Source organism: Pteronotus mesoamericanus, unplaced genomic scaffold (assembly GCF_021234165.1).
Source record: "Pteronotus mesoamericanus isolate MK-2021 breed Mesoamerican mustached bat unplaced genomic scaffold, CSHL_Meso_final scaffold_85, whole genome shotgun sequence".
NCBI lineage: Eukaryota > Metazoa > Chordata > Mammalia > Chiroptera > Mormoopidae > Pteronotus > Pteronotus mesoamericanus.
The window spans coordinates 40,290,546-40,302,621 of record NW_026555329.1 but is presented as its reverse complement, the minus strand read 5'-3'; the positions used below and the strand labels follow the sequence as shown (position 1 = coordinate 40,302,621).

The 12,076-nt window shown below is 40.1% G+C and overlaps 1 protein-coding gene across 1 annotated transcript in view; it reads left to right on the top strand.

Moving 5' to 3' along the window:
• Window positions 1–12,076, top strand: part of LAMB4 (laminin subunit beta 4) — a 70,405-nt gene that overhangs the window by 34,563 nt on the left and 23,766 nt on the right. The gene's annotated exons all lie outside the window — the stretch shown is intronic.

The following is a 12,076-nucleotide window of genomic DNA, read 5'->3' as shown; positions in this document are numbered from 1 at the left end:
AATTTATTTATTTTTTTAAATGTCAAAGTTAATTGTAATATATTAAAAAAATGTAAAACCATTATGAAGTTTCAGCAATTAAACCAACATGACACCAGCACAGAAATAATCAAGTAGATCAATGAAATATAATGAACATTCTAAAGACTAACATATATATGTCTAACAATATAATATATGATTAAGTTGATGTTTCAAATCAAAGGGTAAAATAATGATGTTATTTTCATTATTCCTTCATTATTTGTTGAAACTAAACCTGTTTTAGTATCTTTCATGACTATTTCTATTTTTTTTAAAAAAGCTTTAAATGACTTTTTGGTATTCTTTATCCATTTATTGATTAAAGGTTTGTAGAACTTTTTTCCCTAAAAAAAAAAACAAACTATGAACCTTTTATTAGATGTGTTGCAAATACTTTTCTATTCCTTGTCCTTTAACTTTTTTTATATGTATATTACTATATAGTTAAATGTTTAATACTGTCATATTGTTAATATTTACTTTGTAGCTTCTGGGTTTGAATATTTTACTTCAGGTCATGAAAAATATGAGTTCTATTTTCTTCTAAAACTCCTTAGATTCTACATATTGATTTTTAACTCACCTGGATATTTCTTGTATAATGTGTGAAATAGGGCTCTATATTTCTTTTATTTCAAGTAGTAATGGTCGCTATTTTTTCAAATAGATTTCCAGTTTCTTGCTCTTTCTCTTCTCCCTCTGGTACCTGTATGATGTGAATGTTGGATCACTTAAAGTTGTCCCAGAGGCTGCTTACACTATCCTCATTTTTTTGGATTTTTTTTTCTTCCAGTTGTTCTGATTGGTTGTCTTTTCCTTTCTTATGTTCACAATCATTGATTTGATCCTCAGCTTCATTTACTCTACTGTTGTCTCCCTGTAAATTGTTCTTCATTTCAATTAGTATATTCTTCGTTTCTGACTGGATCTTTTTTATGCTTTTGAGGTCTTCACTAAGCTCCTTGAGCATCCTTATAACCAGGGTTTTGAACTTGCATCTGATAGATTGCTTATCTTCATTTCGTTTCAGTTCTTTTTCTGGAGTTCTGATCTATTCATTCATTTGGGCCATGTTTCTTTGTCTCCTTGTTTTGGCAGCCTCCTTGTGCTTGTTCCTATGTATTAGATAGAGTTTCTGTGACTCCCTGTCTTCATAGTGTGGCCTAATGTAGCAGGTGTCTTGTAGGGTCCAGTGGCACAGCCTCCCCTGTCACCCAAGCTCAGTGCTCAAGGTATGCCCTTCATGTGGGTTGAGTATACCCTCCTCTTGTAGTTGAGCCTTGGTTGCTGTTAGCAGATCCGGGGGAGTGGGGGGAGATTTACCCAGGCCAATCAGCTGCAAGGCTTGGCTATGACCATTAACCATCAACCTCCACCCTTCATGGCAGGTCAGCTGTGCAGAGGCAGGGTGGTGGTGCTCTGACATGGCCTGTAGCTGTCCACTGGGTATGTAGGCTCTGAGGTTTCCCTAGTGGTGCAGGCCAAGGTCAGCTGCCACCTGTGTTTTGCCTGGGACCACCCTGCCAAGTTATGAAGCAATCTGAAATGGCTGCTACCTGTGCTGGGCTTGGAGATTCCCAGTCAAAGCAAAGCTGTGAATCTAGGCTAGTTGCTGCTGGTGCCATGCCTTGGGCCACTTAGCAAGAGGTATGGGGGCAGGGAGCTCAGAGGCTGGGGGCTCACTGAGGCTGGCTGTTGCTTATTTGAAAGGATTTAAGAAGTTGTAAAGCATGAGCCATTCATATTATTTTCCACTCATATGGAAAAGCACCGTTAACAGCTGTAAGATGGGTGTGATGGAGCCTCAGGTGATCTCCAGGACAGGGAAAATAGTGTTAGCCAGGTTGATGGAGTCTCAGATGTCTCAGATATGGCACCCACCTGCCAGCTCTGTGGCTCTGTTGGGGGAGGGTTCAGAAAAGGGATAATGGCCTCTGCCTACCTTTCTGTCTGAGAGAAAGCTGTTCTCCAGCTCTTGCCTTGATTCCAGACTTCAATTTCTCCCTGTATGCCACTGGTGCCTTTCAAGGTGCTATCCCAGTGCTGGGGCTCAGAGGGAGTGAGTCTGAGTAAGTCTGTGTGTGGGTTCTTTAAGAGAAACAACTTGGGACTCCAAAAGTTTCCTTCACTGACTCAATACCTGCTGGTTTTTGTAGCCAGAAGATACGGTGACTTATCTTCCTGGAACTGGAACCTGGGCTGGGAGCCCTGGTGTAGGGCTGGGACTCCTCGCTTCTGAGATATCCCTCCTAAATTTATCTACCATATGTGGATGTGAGACCAACACACTCCATATCCTTCCTACCAGTCTTGATAGATGTGGTTTCTTTAATTCTGTAGTTGTCAGACTTTCATTTAACTTGATTTTTGGTGGTTCTGAGTGATGGTTGTTCTATAATTAAGTTGTACTTTGGTGCTGTGGTGCAAGGAGGCAAGTCATGTTTACATAGGCCACCATTTTGACCAGAAGTCTCTTCAGTGTTGTTATAAATGCAATTTAACCCAAGAGAAGCCTGGGGTGAAGGGAGGGCAATCTGCAATGGTACAGTCAGGAATAAGGAAAACAAAGGATTGAGATAGAGGTATGAAAGGGCATGAATCCCAGATCACATCTTATGAGTAATTGTTCTAATGCTCAAATTGGAGAATTAAAAAGAATGTCAAGTAGCTCTCTTGATAGGTCTTCAAAAGGTTATATACAGGCACACCTCAGAGATGTTGCAGGTTTGGTTCCAGATCACCTCAATAAAGCGAGTCATAATCTCTTTGCTGGTGAAGGGTCTTGCCTTTGATTTGTAAAAAAACACCATATCTGAGAAGCACAATAAAGAAAAGTGCAATAAAATGAGATATGCCTGTATATATATTTGTCTTAGTCTGTTTGGGCTGCTATAACAAAAATATCATAGACTAAGTGGCTTAGGTTTTCTAAAATTTTTTATTTTTAAATCATGTTTATTCTATTACAGTTGTCTCAACTTTTCCCTCTTTGCCCTCCTCCACCCATCCCACCCTACCCCCAGCAATAAATTCCCACTCTCTTGTCCATGTCCATGGGTCATTCATACGTGTTCTTTGTCTAGTCCCTTCCCCTTCTTTCCACCATTGTTCTCTTTTCCCATCCCCTCTGGTCACTTTCAGTCTGCTTCATGTTTCCTTGCCTGTGGTTTATTTTGTTCATTAGTTTATTTTGTTGAATAGATTCCACTTTTAGGTGAGATCATATGGTATTTGTCTTTCACCGAATGGCTTATTTCACTTAGCATAATATTCTCCAGTTCCACCCATGTTGTCACAAAAGGAGGAGTTCCTTCTTTCTTTCTTCTTTTTAAAATGCAAATTGATTTTATTTATTTTTTAAAATGTCAAAATCCATTATAAAATATTAAAAAATTTAAATCTATTATAAAGTCTTAGCAATTAAACCAACATGACACCAGCACAGAAATAATCAAGTAGGTCAATGAAATAAAATGAGCATTCTAGAAACAAACATATATATCTAACAATATAATATACGATTAAACTGAACATATAGCAAGGACTCATGGACAAAACCAAAGGGGAAGAGCTGAGGGAGGGAAGGTGGGAGGGGGCAAGGGAAAGAGGTGGGGGGAAGGCAGAGACAAATGTATTTAAAAAGTAAATAAATTAATTAAAAAAAAAGAAAAAAAAAGAAACATACAAATCTTAAAAAAAATAAAAATAAAAAAAATAAATAAACTGATATTTCAGATCACTGGGGAAAATAAGACTTATTCAGCAAATAAGGTGCATGGAGCAGTATTACTTAAAATAAAAGAAGTACAGAGCCCTATTTCACACATTATACCAAAAACATTCAGGTGAGTTAAAAATCAGTATGTAAAATCTAAGGAGTTTTAAGAGAAAATACAAAATAATATTTTTCTTATCCTAAGGTAAAGGATTCAACCCAGAAGGTATAAGGTGAAATATTGACAATATGACTATAGTAAACACTTAAGACTATATAGTAATATACATATTAAAAAAGTTAAAGGACAAATAGTAGAATAGGAAAGTATTTGCAACGCATCTAATAAAAGGTTCTTAGTTGTTTTTTTTTAGGGAAAAAATTCTATAAACATTTAGTCAAAAAATGGATAAAGAATACCAAAATGTCATTTAAAGTTTTTTTAAAATAATAGAAATAGGCAAGAAATATACAAAACCAGGTTTATTTCAACAAATAATGTGGTAACAATTAAAATAACACATCATTGTAACAATCAAATTAATAAGTATTAAAAATGTTGGTAATATGAAGTATTGGAGACTGTGAAAGGAACTGGGTATTCATAGACTCTTTTTCTTCATCTTAAAGCAGTCCCTTTAGCATATCTTGCAATGCTGCTTTAGTGGAGGTGTATGCTCTTAGCCTTCTTTTGTCTGGGAAACTCCTTATTTTGCCTTCCATTTTAATTGAGAGCCTTGCTGGGTAGAGCAGTCTTGGTTGCAGGCCTTTGCTTTTCATGACTTGGAATATTTCTTGCCATTCCCTTCTGGCTTCTGGTGTTTCTGTTGAGAAGTCAGCTGCTAGCTGTCCTGGGGCTCCCTTGTATTTTACTACCTGTTTCTCTCTTGCTTCCTTTAGGATTCTCTGTTTGTCTTTGATATTTGCGATTTTAATGATGATGTGTCTTGGAGTGGGCCTCTTTGGGTTCCTCTTGAATGGGACCCTCTGTGCTTCCTGGACTTGTGTGACTTTTTCTCTCCTCCAATGAGGGAAGTTTTCCATCATTACTTTTTCAAACAGGTTCTCTATCCCTTGCTCTTTCTTCTTCTCCTTCTGCTATCCATATTGTACGGATATTATTATGTTTCAGGTTGTCCTGCATGTCCCTAAATGCCTCTTCATTCTTTTTGAGTCTTTTTTCATTTTCTTCCTCTTTGGGGGAGCTTTTTTCTACCTTATCCTCCAGCTCACTGGTTCAGTCCTCTGCTTCCTCTTCTAGCCTGCTTTTGATTCCTTCTATTGAGTTCTTCAATTCAGAAATTATATTCTTCATTTCCTTTTGTCTCTTATTGATGGTTTTTATGACCTTTTTCATGCTGATACAGTTTGCAGTAAGTTCCTCATAGTTTCTCTGTAGTTTTTTGTAATTCTCTCTGAGCTCACTGAGCTCATTGAGCTTCCTTAGAACCATTGTTTTAAACTCCATATCTGATAGTTTACTTGCTTCTGTTTCATTTAGTTCTCTTTCTGGGGATTCCTCCTTTTCCTTCGACTGAGGGGTGTTTCTTCGTCTTCCCATTACTTGTGAGATTCTTCTTTTTTGCTTCTCCTTCTTAAATTGATCTGTCTTGATCTCCTGACTTTGTGGTGTGAACTTCTATGGTAGGAGACTGCTGTTTTCCCTTTCTGGATCCGCCTGTGATGATGACAGCTGTTGACCCCATCTGACCTTAGGCAGTCTGTTCAAGACTTCCAGGAATCTACTGTCTGTGGCTGTCTCCTTCAGTTATTGAGCTAGTCACTCTGCACTCAGCAGTCAGGATTAGGCACCACAAGATGGGGCAGAGTCCCTCCTGAGCATAGGGTTACTGGGTCCTTTCCCGCTGCCGCTGCTCAAGGCAGTAGCCTGCCTGAGCCAGATCGCTTCTGCTGTATGAAGGAGGAGTGAGCACCAGGATCCTGCCTGCTACTCTTTCAGTTCTCTCCCCAAAGCCTCCTTCCCCAGTCTCTCCTGAGGTTTCTCTAGCCTGCTCTGCCCCCACCTTTGTTGGAGGCCAGCGTAAGTGGCTGTTTGGTTGTGCTAATGCTGATTCTTCTGTCTGTCCAAGGTTATTCCTTTCCATTTTTTTTTTAATAAATGTGCTTTTGTGTCTAGAACAAAATGGCTTCATTTCCTTGTCCCATTCAAATATTTATTTTCAATGATTGTCCTCAGTCTCACTCAGTTTTCTGAGTGGATTTGCTACTTTAAAAACCAGGGAGGAATTTTGGCTCTTGGTAAATCTGTCTTAGAGAGCCGCTTTCCTTGTGTCCTTCTAATATTTCAATAATCTCATTTTATAAAAATGCTTTAATCTTTTATGGAGAAAACTTTGCAAATGGTCAGCTCAGGCCACAGAGCCCACTCAAACTCCTGGAGAAAGGCAGTTAAGAGGGGAACTCTTCCCTTCCAGCTGGTGAGGTCACAGAGTGCCGCCCCCAAGGAGTTCCTGCTGCGGCCTCTGGACCAAAGCTAACCTGGCAGGCAAATGCCCAGTTGAGGGGCCTAATACTTTCATCAGTTTTCATTTGTAATTAGCATTATTTTTATTCACGTGGTCAAATGCATATTTAAATCACTTGTTCCTTGCAGTTAGTCCAATTACTTAGGCCAGTGATTCCCTGGCCTTTTGGAAATTGAAGTAATTTCTGTAGCTCTCCCATCCTCCATCCTTAGGCTTCATTAAAAACCTACTTGATTAAAGTACATGGAGTACGAATTTTTTATTATTAAGACCAAATAAATTTAATTTTCTCCCTTTTAAAAAATACTTTTTTTAAGAGTAATTTTAGGTCCACAGAAAAATTGAGAGGAAGGTATAGAGATTTGCCATATATCTCCTACCCCTACAGATGTACAACCTCCCCCGTGATCAGCATCCCCATGAGACTGGTACATCTGTTACAATTAATGAATATACATTGAAGCATTATAATCACCAAAGTCCACAATTTACATTATAGTCCACTCTTGGAACTGAACATTCTATAGGTTTTGACAAATGTATAATGACATGTATCCATTCATTATAGTAGAATACAGAATATTTAGACTGTCCTAAAAATTCCCTGTGCTCTGCCTATTCATTCCATCTAGTTCCCCACCTCCATTTCCACCCTGCCCCTGGCAACCACAACTCTTTTTATTGTTTTAATAGTTTTGTCTTTTCTAGAATGCCCTATAGTTAGACTTATGCAGTATATAGTCCTTTCAGACAAGATTGGGCCCATTGGGGTTACTGGGTCCTCTCCCACTGCCGCTGCTCAGGGCAGTAGCCTGCCGGAGCCAGATCGCTTCTGCTGTATGAAGGAGGAGTCAGCACCAGGATCCTGCCTGCTACTCTTTCAGTTCTCTCCCCAAAGCCTCCCTCCCGTGGCTCTCCTCAGGCGCCTCTAGCCCACTCTGCCCCCACCTTTGCCAGAGCCCAGGGAAAGTGGCTGCAAATAAAAATTTATGCTTTGGCCCTTTAAACAGCTCTTTGCGTCTCCAGCCACCCATGTGTCAGAGAGCAACCCTGCCTTTTTTGCAGCTTGCTGTTATCTGTGTCCTTTTTGGGCTCTGGTGCTGTAGGCTGGAGATCCCCACTTATGTTTTAGACTCCACTCTTCCCAGGGGGATCCAACTGGCCATTTCAATATCCTGGTGTTTCTTCCCGTGGGCGCCTCTCCTGCCTTCTCGAATCTCTACCGTACTCCTTACCAGTTAGGTTGTGCTAAAGCTGATTCTTCTGTCTGTCCAAAGTGATAAGGCTCCTCTCTCACTATTGTTCAGTTGTTTGTTCCAGGTGATTTCTCCACAATTTAATTGTAATTTCAGATTGGTCCTGGGAGGAGGTCAGTGTGACTTCTACCACTCCTCTGCCATCTTGATTCTCTCTGAATAGGTGGCTTATAAACAACAAAAATTTGTTTCTCACAGTTCTGGAAGCTGGGAGGTCCAAGATCAAGGCACCAGCAGGTTCAGTGTCTGCTGAGAGCCCATTTCCTTGTTCATAGCCATCTGTCTTTCTGCTGACTTCTCACATGACAAAAGTGGCAAAGGAACTGTCTGAGGCCTCTTTTGTATGGACAATAATTCCAAACATGAGGGCTCCACCCTTGTGACCTAGTCACCTCCCAAAGGCCCCACCTCTAAATACATCACCTTAGCCTTCAACATGTGAATTTGCAGGGGAGGACACACACATTCAGTCAGTGGCAACATACTTGCTCTCAAAATGTGGTCTGTAGATGGACCATCAATAATGACATTACCTGGGAGTTCATTAGGCTTGGGGAATCTGAGGCCCCACCTCAGACCCATTGAATCAGGTCTGCATCTTAACAAGATCCTTGGGTGATTCATATGCAGTTTGGAAGTCACTGGTTTGTTTTCTCATAGAAATTACCTGTGGTCACAAAAGTTAATATTGATTGAATTTAACATAGTATAGAATTTAATATAGTATACTACATAGTTAATTCCATAATGTGTTTTGTGCATAAAATTAGTTAAACAGTTCATAATTTTGTGTTCTAAGATGAACGCAATTGGTAAAGAAAAAGGAAAAAGAAGAGGACCAAAATCTCAGTGAGTCCTGTCTGAAGGGTCCTCCTCACAGACAGGTAGAAGAGCGATCAGAGAGCATGGCTGAGACTCTGAACAGTAAGCACTAGAATAAGAAGATTCTAAAGGGCCACAGCTGACCTCACGGCTGCGTGCCCATGCTGAGCAACCAGGGCGCCTGTGAAATTAAAGATGTTGTATATAAAACCAACAATGAAACATAACCAAGCAAACACCAATGACCTGAGTACAGTGAACATTTGGAAACGAGTCATTGGAGAGTCTAACTGGGTTGCAGCTGAATGACTAAGAACATATGAAAGAGAAGCCCACAAAACCCAGAAGTTTAAAGAAACTGGAGTTTCATAATGCAATTTTTTGCTTCCTTTTGGCTGGTGCAATTTGACTATTGTGGTATAACCTCACATGGCAACTTACAAGGCCAAATCCTACAAAATGTGAGAACTAAGAGGAATTGGTCAGGAGTGTGTCAAAATTTACAGTAAATCATTAATCTTTGAATCTTTGTACCATGCCTATCATTGATTTTCTGCAGTTTTCTTCTTGACATTTCATGTTTAAAACATAGCATTTTGTACTTTTTCTTATACATGAAACTAGTAAATAAGAATAAATATTTTCCCCGTTTAGAATGTCATTAGTATAGCATCCTTTAAAAATAAAAACCAATATGTGGATTTAGGACCGCCAAAAACTTCCTGTTTTCACAGAAAAACAAAAAATTATAAACTGCTTCCATGACTGCTTCCTGAGGCTATTAAATGAGGACTATAATTACTTTTTAAATTATGATATGATCTGAAATTCTTGAACTTCAGGGTCATTGGATCTTTTGTTGCTTACTTATGCTTTCATTTTTTTTTCTTTTTAAGATATTAGCAACAGCTTTGCCTACATGTGAGGTCTATTTGCAGCAGCAAGGAAATGATTTCATAATTGACAAAGGAAATATAATGCTGAAGAGATATCAGAAACAGAGCGTGCATGCTGATGAGCAGAGGGAGGTAAGCCATCTCTTTATGGCCCTGGTTTGTCGTGCCGTAAACAAGTAACCTAAGTGACACACTAAGAACCATGCCTAGCACATGGAAGTACTCAGTTAGTGTAAGGCCTTGTTATCCTCAAGAACAGAATGGAGCAAAGAGGAAGCAAGCTCCAAGTAATTAGAACCCGTATTTCTTTTCACAACAAAAATTTCGAGAATGATGGATTCCAAAGAGTTAGAGGGTCAGGTACTGTGAATTCACAATTTCTTGTCATTTTAGTAGGAAAAGGTACAGTGCTGAAGAATGGCTCTCCTCCTAGTTGGGCCAAAAAAAAAAAAATACTGCTGTCCCTGGGGATGGTACTTGGCTATGCCCTGGATTCTGATTTGGTTGTAATTGGTTAGTGCTGGTGTGAGTGCCAGGACAATGCCCGCCCCCTCAGGGCCCTGCCTCCAATGGCTTCAGAAGGCTGGCAGAGACCTGAGGACCTTACAGCCAGCCAAATATCATGTACTCAGAGTTGGGACTGCTTTAGGCCCATGTGTTTGTTCATTCATTACACTGAGATCTTTACTGAGAATTCCTGGTGCATATGCATGAATGTGCATATTGGAAAAGCAAATGAAAACAATGTTGGCTGTCTGGTTTACCAACCTAGCACCTGAAACAGTTAATTTCATATAAGAGACCTTCTTTTGTTGTTGTTGCTGTTGTTATAAGAGAACTTCTTAAGTGAATGAAATGGCGGAAAGAGAGATGACAGAAATATTTAGCCTTGAAACTGCCTTTAAGATTGTTGTTGGGAAATGAGCCATGTACACTAATGTGTGGCAGGTGGGCCAAGTCCATAGAAGAAGGGCATAGACATCGTGGAGGTATGCCTCCTGCTGCACCCGTGCGCGCCCGTCCTGGTGGCTTTCCTCTTCCTCCTGTTTCTGTTGCCGACTGCCTGCCCATGAAGCCTTCTCTGGCTCTCCAAGATTTTCAATCTGAAGTCCACCTAATGAGAAGTCCACCTGAATGTGCTCCTTGTGACATACATCAGTCAGCCTCAAATTTTACTGTGTGTAAAGAATAACCCAGGGGTTCTTTTCAAATGCATATTCTAGGGCCTTACCCTTGAGATGCTGAATCAGGGAATCAGACTGGTCAGGAAATATGCATGTTTGCCAAGCATCCCAAGGTGATTCTGATACAATGGCCCATGACTACACTTTGAGAAGCATGGCTTGAAACCTTCACAAGCTGCTCTCCGAACTCTTGCCTGAAATGACCACCTCTGTGGTACTGATTTGCAGACCTTCTCCCAATTCCTTAAGACCCAATTCATATCCAGTCTTTCTCATACATTCTCCGTCCTGATGTCTGGACATAATTAATTGCTTCCATCTCTGGGGTCCCACAAATCAGAAGTTTTCAAACTGTAGTCATGCCTATTAGTAAGTAGGTGATAAAATCATTGGATAGGATCAACTTAGCACCACAGAAGAATACAAAACAAGGACATATTTTTTGTGTGTGAAATTGTTATCTTAGTTTTATATAAATGTATAGGAATGTACATGCTGAATAGATTGGGTTCCCTAGAAGCAAAGGTTACAACAGAGATTCCAGTGGATGAGCTTTATTGAGGGAGCACTCATCAGGAGAAGCTTGTAAGGGAGGGAGGGCAGTAGGCTGGGAAGGGGGAAAGTGAGGCAAGTGTAGCGGCTGGGATCAAGCCTAGCCTGGGCCTGGTCCCCTGGGAAAACGCAGAAGCGTAAATTGGCACCACAGAGCTGTCCTCCCCCTTGGCCCAGAGGTCAGCCTGTTATATTCCCATCTCAGTCAGTCATGACCATGGGCTGCCACGGCAGAGGCAGGTAACCTCCCAGGTGAGGTGGTTCCCCTCAGCCAAGAGCAATTCTCAAAAAGAGAGGAGCAGCGGTGAGTGAGAACCACCACCAATCACAGAAGCTCGTGGCTGGATAGAATGGCATCAGCTAAAGTCCACTCCTTGGATGCTCAGACCCACATACAGGGCCCAGAGCAAAATAGAAATGCAGGGTGCCTTGCTCAAAAATTAGGGAAAAGGGTGATTGAAGGTAGTAAAATATAAAGCTTTTTACTTTCTTCCATGGTCTCTCTCATCAAAGCGTTTTTTATTTGGTATTTAATATTGTTCTAAGTAAAGAAATATTAAAAATGTAAATTATTATCATGAGTCATACTATTCATCTTTATAGTATGTAATACCAATTTTAGCTGCAAACATAAGGGAATTTAACTCATGCATATCGTCACTGAAATTATACATTTGTAGTTTTCACTTATAGGTGCATTTGTACTTTGTTCCTCCCAGAACAATAGGCATGCTATACAAAACTGACTCAGCCATTTTTATTTCACTTCTTGATACATGTCCTACCAACACTCTCTACCTTTAGCTTACTGATGGATAAGAAAGGACTGAAAGCAAAAAAGACTATGAGTTGCTCTATCTTTCTTTCTCCTTCTAGTCATCATTTTCAGTGTAAGCAGTTGGCTTATACAGGGAAGTAAAATGAATAATGTGTTTCTTGGAATGTCTTCACCTTCTTCCTGCTTTCAAATTCTGGTTGGAACAGAAAGCTTGGCTTCTTGGAACTGTTTGTGCCCCTGTTTACTCAGTCATAGATGTAACACACTTTCTTTGTACTCATTTTGAGTCTCACTGAACACCAGTGCATGGTAGATCCACTTCAATCCTATGCCCATGGGCATCACATGCACTGTATGTGAATG